General features: G+C 47.4%; 1 pseudogene; it reads right to left on the bottom strand.

Moving 5' to 3' along the window:
* Nucleotides 1-10519: 10519 nt before the first annotated feature.
* LOC123095331 (uncharacterized) lies at nt 10520-10630 on the bottom strand (annotated as a pseudogene).
* Between the last annotated feature and the right edge of the window lie 222 nt (nt 10631-10852).

Here is a 10852-nt window from a genome sequence, read left to right as displayed (position 1 = left end):
AAGGGACAAATGAATTTAGCACGGGCATTTCACTGAACAGTTGCCTGGCACACTGAGTGTCGTTGGAGCGGATGGTACCTGTACGGCAGTTGGAGGAGAGTCGTGGAACGGCAGCGGAGGAGAAGCGGCTTGGAGCCTACCGTTGGAGGTGACGGACTCGTCAAGTTTCGGCAGGGGTGTGGCAGGACGGCCGGGGTGGTGGAGCAGTGGCAAAGGCACGAGAGAAAATGAGAGGATGGAGGCGCGGGTCGGAGAGAGGTTTTGGGTGGGCCGATGGTGTCAGAGTCCTACGTGTCTGTTGTCCGGACACCCGCAGAAGATCCCCAACCCCACCCCCACCCTCTCAGTTTGTCTCGGGTTTGTGGAGAAAATGCATCCGGACTGCTCGACGGACCGGTACACGACCGCATTGGATGACTAAACACGCCTACACCGCAGTCCGGGCGGTTGTGGGTGGTTTAAGGGTCCATTTTAAAGATGCTCTAAATGTCAAATCAAGCTCCACCTCCACATGACTACCCTAACAAAAACAAAGTAGTACGAATTAAGTGATGGGAAAGAAACTTACAAGGCTGTATGTTCGGGATCCGGCTTGCCTGCTGCCTTCCCATGCTCCCATCCGTGCTCCCACTTTATCCTACGGCTGTCATTTTTTCTTTTTCTTTTCTAATCTAATCATCTCCCCCCCTGATTTTCAGAGGGTGGGGCCGGGCCTTATTTTCTTCCAATCAAATCAAGCCACGTACGCGGGAGCACGGCTAGGAGCACGGGAAGGGAGCAGGCAAGTCTCGTCCGTATGTTCGCCGGAACAGCTGACGAAGCATGACCCAGAAACAATTCCCACTTCGCGTGATCTCCGTAACAAATCCCGCATGTTAGTTACGTGTTTCCAAAAGTATCGGGTTAAGCAACAGATAAATACAGGTTGTTAGCTAGGGATATACAGCTGACGAAGGAACCCTAGGACGCAGGCTACCACTTCTCTTTATCAGCGATCGCATCTCATCATCGACGCCCCTGCCTACTAGATCGATCTCGTCATCTCATCATCATCGACGCCCCTGCCTAGCAAAAGAAGGAGGTACGTCGATGGCCGACGTCGAAAATCCTGCAGGTCCCAAAAAGGACGACGACGAGCTCACGGCGATGGTGGCGGAGCCAAGCGAGTTCATCTGGTTCGCGTGCATGTGGCTGCTGCTCTCCTTTGGTATCGCGTTACTCATCATCTCGGCCGGCCTCATGCTATTCTTCGAGATCAACTATCCTGGGACCAAGCTCGACACCGTTGTGTTTGTCTCGGAGAGCATAGGCATTATTGTTGGCTGGACTTGTATTTTTGTTTTTACGGGGTTGGTTTGCTGATCGATCCAAACTTCTGTGGTCGACCACCAACATCTATGTGTGTCCTGTTCCTTGTAGATTTAATTTATTTTTTCATTCTGTCGATGCTATATCTTCTGCGTTGGTCAAGTTGATTCAAAATGGGTTTGTTTCAACCCAAATCACTGACATTTCAAGTCAATATACCAAATAAACATGAGGAAACCCCATTTCTTTTTGGAACTTATTAAGAGCGAACGTCCGCTCCATCTCTTTCGCGTGGGATACAGTGCTTGCCATCCGATCCATCACGTTGCATGTACTATACGCACATTGTGTTATGTAAAAGTCAATTTGTGAAGTCCCCAATAGCACGCAATAAGTAATCATATTCAACAAGGTACATTTCATGGGTTTCGTAAAATTGTTGTGTAGCTTAAACCGTGTGATTGATAATCCGTTCTCACCACTGATGAGGTCTTCGAGACTAGATCCATATGACAATGTTTCAGTAAATTGACTTTTGGATGTCCGCGTTATTGTAAATTGACTTTTTGTGTGGAGAAAGATGACTGGGTGCGTGATGTCCGTGTCAAATTTCAGGGCATTTGGATGTCTGAGTAGCTCTCAGCAAAAAATACAAAATTGAGGTCTATGAAAAAGTTTGTGCACTGTTTGGACCCGATTTTGCTTTTTTACTAAAGGCTATTCAGATGTCCAAATGCTTTGAAATTTGGCGGGTACCTCACGCACTCAGTCATCTTTCTCCACAAAAAAAGTCAATTTGAGAGAGAGAGAGAGAGAGAGAGAGAGAGAGAGAGAGAGAGAGAGAGAGTTGGCCACGGGTGGGGATTGTGATGGCGGCGAGAATGGGGTACGTGAGCAAGCGGTTCGTTATGGATGACGATGGCGGCAGAAGAGAAGAGGGAAGTGCGACACTTGATTGGTAGAAAAAAGAGGCGGGATGGAATGGCATGGACTGAAAGAAGGTTAGCTTGCATCTCTCGTTCGTTCTACTCCTTCTGTTTCTAAATATAAACCCTTTTACATATTTCAATGTGGACTACATACAAATGTATATAGACATATTTTATAGTGTAGATTCACTCATTTTGCTTTGTATGTAGTCCATAATAAAATCTCTAAACTCTAAAAAGTCTTATATTTAGGAATGACGAGAGTATCAATAAAAAAGAAGACGAAAACCAGTAGACATTCAGATGTTGGCAAATGTTCAGGGCGCGCGCGTGACAAACCTTGTGATATATATAGTTTTGGATTAGTTTGAGTTGCTTACCACAAACCTTGTGATTTGATTTTATCGTTTTGCTTGTGAACTGAGTGACTTTGGCTGCCTGCCATGCGATGTACTGGGACCCGACCCGCCCTTACCGCTGACGACAACCTTTTTTGTTGGAATCAATGTGTGTTTTTGCTGGAACTAGCTATTTTTTTGTTACAATCGCCCACTGGGAGTTTTACCCGCTGACTATGTTTTGTTGGAACCATCTTTAGTTTTTCATAGAACCTAGTGATTTTTTGCTTCAACAAATGAAAGATTTTTGTTGCTTGGCACTCCAACCCGCGGCGAGCCGGAGGCGGCAAGGCTACTGATGTTGCAACCGTGGTCACCGTGGGCTGGAACCGGCCGGTGTCAGAGTTCCAACCATTACCATGACGAGCGCTACTCTGTTTTCTACTACAATTGGCGATGATGATTTTGCTACAACCGCAATCTCTTTTTGTTACGACCGGCGGGATGATTTGCTACATCCATTCACGGCAGAGCTGTGGACGGCGATGATTTTTGCGACCGCCTTCTATTTTTGCTACTACTGATTTTTTTTACTACATCCCATTCACGTAGTGACTGGTGGCCGACTGGCCGTCGCTGGCAGAAACTCACGCATCGACGGCGAGGGCCGGCGGGCGGTGCGCTGTAGCACTGCAACCATGGGGCATCAACGACCAGAGTCGCAACCGGTCGAGGGGGAAGTTTCGACCAGGGGGTCGTCGACAAGATCTCCAATTGACATCGACAACGAGGGGAGGTTCTCCAGTGAGCACCGTCGCCGGAGACGATGGGGCAGGCCTGCCTCATGAGCGAGGGCGCCATGAACGACGCCCTCTTTTGGCTCCAGCGATGAGCTGCGGCGGGAGGCGACGCCTGCGCAGGCACCGCGCTCTGTTTTTTTGTATGCAAAGACGGGGAAGAATATGATGCCATGGGGCATCGAACGGCTGCTGTACGCTGGATCGTACGGCTGCATGCAGACCGACCCAAATTTGAGCCGGCGCACCAGCGCGTAGTGCTGCCCATTGTAATATGGATGCAAATTAGGCTGCTCATGAACTTGATAGGTTAGCGAAATTTTTCGAGACTAGGGATTGGTGTGAGGAGCCTATGGATGCCATTGTATCTTTTCTTTTTGACAATGCAACTGTTATTTCTAATCAATAAAGTGTGATGTTTATTTCAGAAAAAACATCATTCCGCAAAAAAATGACCGTAAGTCAACAGGGGGAGGGAGGGCCGTCGGTGCTGGAACCGAAACGAACCATTCGACTGATCAGCCAAGTCAACGTACAGGACTCCAACTGGGACCAAAATTCGGCGGCTGCAGCAGAGAACGGACGGGAGTAGCACACTGCCCTCGCGCTCGTGATCTCCGTAACAACTCCTGCCTTTTACGTTGTTATTACGTGTTCCCAAAGGTATTGATTTTTTTTTCATGGTAATACGTGTCTCATTCATATCATAAAGATTAAAGCAACGGATAAATACAGGTTGTTAGGGATATATATGTACGTACATCTCTTTTTTGCGGGATATACGTATGTACGTACACATCTTGTCTTCGCTTGGGAATAAATATATATACCGAAGGAACCCTAGGACTTAGGCTACCTCTTTTCTTTTCAACGATCGCATCTCATCTCATCTCATCATCGACGCCCCTGCCTAGCAAAAGAAGGAGGTACCTCCGATGGCCGACGTCGAGAATCCTGCAAGTCCCAAGAAGGACGACGACGAGCTCGCGGCGATGGTGGCGGAGCCGAGCGAGCACAGCGGGTTCGCGTGCAGGTGCATGCGGCTCTCCTTTGGTATCGCGTTACTCATCATCTCGGCCAGCCTCATGTTCTTCTTCGCGATCAACTATCCTGGGACCAAGCTCGACGTCGTTGTATCGGTCGTGGGGATCATATGCATGTGTGTTGCCTGCTAGGGGCGGAGCTCTGTAGGGGCAGACCCGGGCCATGGCCCGCCCAGGAATTTGACAAAAAAAATTTTTACTACTAGTAGTCTTAGCCCAGCCCACTAGCCCACGCACGCACTGGCCATCGTCTCCTCGTCTCATGGACGCTGCATGCACAAGCACACGCGTGCCTTCCCCAATTCCCCATCCTCTCAGTCCAAGAGGCTCATGTAGGCTGTAGCCACGCTGCCGACGACCACCGCCGTGGACAGGGAACACGATCCACCTGAGCGCGCCGATCGCCATCTCTCGGAGCAACCGCCGCGGCGACGCCCGCCCGGATCTCGCCTCGCCCCTGTAAATGCTCCCTCCCGCCGTCCGTCATCCGCCGGGATCCAGTGCGCCGTGCGTGCTGCCGGCCATCCATTCCTGCGTTTGTTCTCCTCCAACTCCAAGTCTCCAAATCTGGCGCATGACCTGGGCCAGCCCCTTCTCCTTTTGTATTCTGTCGCTGGCGCCCCCATGACTTAGCCCCTTGCCGTAGGCACACTTCACATGTAAAATTTCCCCCGCAAATTCTGAATTTGTTAAGCAATTACCTGATTTTGTTCATTTCCATACACGCAGTGATTAGTGATAAATAATAGCCTGATCTAGTATGAAGATCAGTAAGACTCCGAAAAGAATTGATCTAGTATGAAGATCAGTAAGACAAGATTGCACAATAAGATGGAAGGTGAGAATCTGGCTAATAACTTGTTAGTTCACATAAATGGTGGAATTCTAGAAAACTACAACCACGAAGATGTCATTGCAGATTTTATAAGCAAGAAGGATCGTTGAGTTCATTGTATGTGAGTAGGTCCATGTCTAATGTCGCAGACACTTTTGTATTAGCTTGCCCAATAGTAGTGACTCATGGTTGAACTGTACTTTGGTGCTTGTAATATGTCCTTATGTGTCAGAATTTAGAAAAAAATGTGTTCTTCTTCAGTCTGGCCCGCCCAACTTTTTTGTTTAAGCTCCGCCACTGTTGCCTGGGCTTGTATATTCTCTTTGATGCCTGAGACTCCTCCTACATAGGTTCGTCCAATTCTACGTTTATTTTTTCAAGGGCATATATAGTTTGCTGATCTATCCAGTGGCTAGCTAAACTTTGTTTGTCTCTCCCTAGTGGACAAGTTCTTGTTTTAGACAATAATGTTCAAGCTTGTGTAGCTGAATCTGTAATGGGTGATTTAGCTCAGATTGTTTCGTAATAAAGCTTGATGCTTGCCCTACAAAAAAAAGTTCTATGGTCGACCATGAACATCTATGTGTGCCCTGTTCTTCATTCGACACTTAACGGTGTCGAATGAATGTCATATAATTTTATTCTGCAACTCTTTTTTTATTTTTTTGATGTTGATGTGATATCTTCTGCGTTGGTCGAGTTGATTCGAAATGGGTTTGTTTCAACCCAAATTACTTACTTTTCAAGTCAATATGTCGAATAAACATGAGGAACCCCATATATTTTTGGAACTTGTTAAGAGCAACTTCAATAGTTCCCCTAACTCTAAAATAACTACCGTTTACGAAAAGTTGAAGTTTCATCAACCGCCACACTTGCGACGCCACCCACACACTCCGCCTCTGCACGCCATCGTGCCCTTGCCGCCGCCCGTTGCCGCACCCCTGCCATCGCCTGCCGCCGCCTTACCCGAGAACGCGGTTGCACCCATGCCACCCCTCACGCGTGGAGGTGGTTCAGACCGCGTGGAACTCAACCAAGCCGCATGACAACCCCTTGTAAAATAGGTTGGAAAGCGTTGAACCCTTTGTCTTGGGCCGCGTCTGTATATATATGGTATAAGCCTTGGCATACAAGTTGAGGAGATCGATCATGACGATCGAAGATATAGAGAGGAGAGCTACGGGAGAGAGAAGAAGAGATAGAGATGAAGTACAAGTTTAAACAACAAGTCCTATCTCTATGCAAGTATTCTCACACTCCCCCTCAATCTGAACCTCACTGAGCTTTGCCAAGGTTGAAATTGTATGTAAACTTTTCCAATCCTCTAAAAGAAAGCGGTTTTGTAAACCCATCTGCAAGTTGATCTCCTGTAGGGATGAACTTGATCTCAAGCAACTTCCGAGCCACTCTTTCTCTGACAAAATGAAAGTCTACCTCAATGTGTTTTGTTCTAGCATGAAAAACAGAATTGGCTGAGAGATAAGTTGCACCAATATTATCACACCATAATCTCGCAGCCTGAGGTGCTTTAATGCCAAGCTCATAAAGAAGTGTCTGAATCCACATTACTTCAGCTGTAGCATTAGCCAAGGCTTTATATTCAGCCTTTGTACTTGATCTTTAGACAGTCGCCTGTTTTCTTGCGCTCCATGACACAAGATTTGTTCCCAGAAAAACAGCAAAACCACCTGTAGATCTTCTATCATCAGCACATCCTGCCCAGTCTGCATCTGAATAAGCAGTTACAAGAAGAGAGGAGGACTTGGTAATTCGAAGTCCAAGACCTTCTGAGTACTTAAGATACCTTAGAATTCTCTTAACTCCAGTCCAATGAGTAGTTCTAGGTGCATGCAAATATTGACATACCTTGTTTACTGAGTAGGAAATATCAGGACGAGTAAGAGTTAAATATTGCAAAGCTCCTACAACACTCCTATAATTTGTTGCATCAACTGGTGCAAGAGCTTCTCCACTTTCTGCTGTAAGCATTTCTGAGGTAGAAATTGGTGTATTAACTTGCTTGCAATTTTCCAAACCCACTCTTCTGAGAATATCAGTGGTATATTTTTCCTGTGAGAGGAGTATGCCATCTTTAATTTTCTTCACTTCTATTCCAAGAAAATAATGAAGATCGTCCAAGTCTTTGAGGGCAAACTCCAGTTTCAAATCCTTAAGCAAGCAAGTAGTAGCTTCTGCACTTGAACTAGCAACAATTATATCATCAACATAAACAAGCATAAAAATAGTAACATTGCCTTTTTTAAAGAAGAACAATGAGGTATCTGCCTTGGATGGTATGAACCCAAGGTGTTACAACTGCATGCTCAATCTGTGATACCAAGCTCTTGGTGCTTGTTTCAAGCCATATAATGCTTTATCCAACTTACAGACATACTGTGGTGTGCTGTGATCCTCATAGCCTGGTGGTTGCCTCATGAACACTTCGTCCTCAAGAACACCATGAAGAAACGCGTTCTGAACATCTAGCTGTCTTAAGCTCCAACCTCTGAAAATAGCAATAGGCAGAACAAGTCGAATAGTGGCAGACTTAACAACGGGGCTAAAGGTATCTTCATAATCAATTCCAAATCTCTGCTTAAAACCTTTGGCAACTAATCGAGCCTTATACCTGTCTATGCATCATACTTTCTTTTTATCTTGTATACCCACTTACAATCAATAACATTGTCTCCATGTTTTGGTGGTACCAAGTGAGAAGTTTTATTTTTCATAAGTGCATCATATTCATTGTCCATAGCTACCTTCCAATCCTTATTAGCAAGGGCATCATGCAAATGAATTGGTTCACCGGTAGTGGTAAGAAAAGCTCGTTTAACTTTGTCATACCTTATAGTACCATCATTGTACTGTTTTTCTTTGACAATACCTGACCGGGACCTGTTTGCCGAAGAGAAGTTGTAGAAGGCACAGGAGCAGCCGCTGTGAAGGACGGAGCACGTGATCCTGGTGAAGTTGTATTGGCCACAGAAGATCCAACCGGTTCTCTGTCAGGGAGCAAATCTGTCGGCTCCTGATACGAGGCGGAATCTGACGCCCTGCCGGTCGGGGACCTAGGCGCGCAGGCGGAGTCTAGCGCCCTGCCGCGACTGGCCACTGTGGGACCAGGCACGCGCCCGTGGTCGGCTGCTGAGGAGGCCCGCGGTGACAGGGGATTCGCCCCTTCCCGCACATGGGCTGGCGGGTGGCTCGATGTGCGGAGACGTGGCGCGAGGCGATGCGTCAAGGCCAGCGGGCTCCATCCTGACTGCACGGTCGGCCGCCTGCCCACGTGAGTCCAAGCCCACGAGCGGATCGCCCTAGGATCGCGCGCTGACAGCGGAAGGCTGAGCGCGTGGATCCTCCTAGGATCGCGTGTCGTCAGCCAGATCTGCATTGTGCTCCGTGCCGCCCTTGTTTGTTTCCTCACACATGAAATCACAGTTTGAATTAGTAGAAATTGCAACAGAACCAGAATTTCTTGTGGATTTTTGCACATGATCAAGTTCAGTTAATTCTCCCCCGTGATCAGAAGGTGCATCAGAGTCAGATAAGAGTGCAATTTCAGCACGAAGTAATGCCCCCGCATTGGGATGAAGTTTGGCAAAAGGAAAAATTGTCTCATCAAAAACAACATCACGAGAAATATAAATGCGTCCAGTAGAGACTTCAAGGCACTTGTACCCTTTATGGAGATTGCTATAACCTAGGAAAACACACTGAGTAGATCGAAACTCAAGCTTATGGTGGTTGTATGGATGCAAATTGGGGTAGCAAGCACACCCAAAAATTCTAAGAGAGGTGTAATCAGGTTTTTGGTGGTACAAGCCCTCTAATGGAGTAGAGTTGCCAATGACTTTGCTAGGAAGCCTATTGATAAGATAAGTGGCGGCAATAAACGCTTCATCCCAATATTTGAGAGGCATGGAAGCATGAGCTAGAAGGGAGAGGCCAACTTCGACTATGTGGTGATGTTTGCGCTCAGCGGAGCCATTCTGTTGATGTGCGTGAGGACATGAGACATGATGAGCAATGCCAATGCTCCCGAAGAAAGAGTTGAGTTTTTCATACTCCCCTTCCCAGTCACTTTGGACTGCCAGAATTTTTCTATCAAATTGCCTTTCAACGAGTTTCTCGAATTCTTGAAAGATACAAAAAACTTCAGATTTATACTTGAGTAAATAAATCCAAGTAAACTTGTTGTAGTCATCAATGAAACTCACATAATATTTTTTCCTTCCAAAAGAATCTCGGGCATGGCCCCATACATCACTAAAAATAAGCTCTAAAGGAGCATGAGAAACACTATAAGACTTGGGATACGGAAGCTGGTGACTCTTGGCACATTGACAAGCTTCACAAATAGACTCACTAATGGAACTTTGTGACAAAGGGAGTTTGTCTTTATTAACTACTTGTTTCACTATAACTGAAGATGGATGTCCTAATCTTTGATGCCACTTTTCCAGAGAGGGTTTGGTGACGGAGTAGACTTGACGACGCCGGTGACTAAGTGCTCCGGATGTGATGGGGTAGAGACCCCCAATGCATCTACCGTGATGGAGAAGTTCCCTCGTTGCCCGATCCTTGATGAAAAAATAACGAGGATGATTTTCAAAGAAAACATTATTATCGGTGGCTAGACAAGACATGGATGCAAGATTTTTATCAGCTTGTGGGACATGAAGGACATCCTTAAGAATGAGATCACGTTTAAGATTAGGGGAATTAATTGAAGCTTGACCAATGTGGCAAATGTCCATACCTCCTCCACTTGCAGTATGGATCTGATCAGCGCCATGGTACCTCTCACGAAGAGCAAGTTGCTCTAGTTCATTGGTGACATGATCGGTGGCGCCAGAGTCAACGTACCAGACGCCTTCTCCTGCTTGTTCGCGCATGGGAGCAGCAACATGATGGGAGTCAAGGACAAAACTCTCATCGTAGCGGTGCTAGCAATCCATGACCTCATGGCCGGATTTCTTGCAAAGCTGGCATCGGGGACAGGGACGTGAGGCGGCAGGACGGCGGCTGTTGTTGGAGTTGAAGCCGCTGCCACCGCTGCTGTTGGAGTTATTGTAGCCGCCCCCGTTGTTGTAGCCGTAACCCCCACCAGAGCGAGCGCTGTCACCCTGAGGAGCGCCGCGTCCGCGTCCGCTGCCACGGTTCTGCCCCTGGTGACCGCGCCCACGGCCGCGACCACGAGCAGCAAAGTTGGCCGAGGACTGCCGTAGATCGCCTCCATGAAGAAGGGTGAGGCGTGCGTTGAAGCTCAGTAGCTGGATGTACAGCTCCTGGACGGTGATGGGTTCCACACAAGCAGCAAGTGCGGAAACGACCGGATTGTACTCCATGTCCAAACCAGCGAGGATCTTGGAGACGATTTCCGGGTCGGAGAGAGCCGCGGCAGTGCACGCAACTTCATCGATGAGACTTTTGATCCTGCCAAGATATTCAGCCATTGTCAAGTTACCTTTTTTTAGGTTAGTGAGCTCGATGCGGGTGTTGATGGCTTGGGCTTGGCTCTGGGCGGCAAACATGGCGTGGATGGCTCCAGACTTCGGTCGGCGTCTGCAACGTCGCGACCTGTGCAAGGATATCG

The sequence above is a fragment of the Triticum aestivum genome, chromosome 4B (assembly GCF_018294505.1).
Source record: "Triticum aestivum cultivar Chinese Spring chromosome 4B, IWGSC CS RefSeq v2.1, whole genome shotgun sequence".
Taxonomy (NCBI): Eukaryota; Viridiplantae; Streptophyta; class Magnoliopsida; order Poales; family Poaceae; genus Triticum; species Triticum aestivum.
This window is presented reverse-complemented; position numbering and strand designations above follow the sequence as displayed.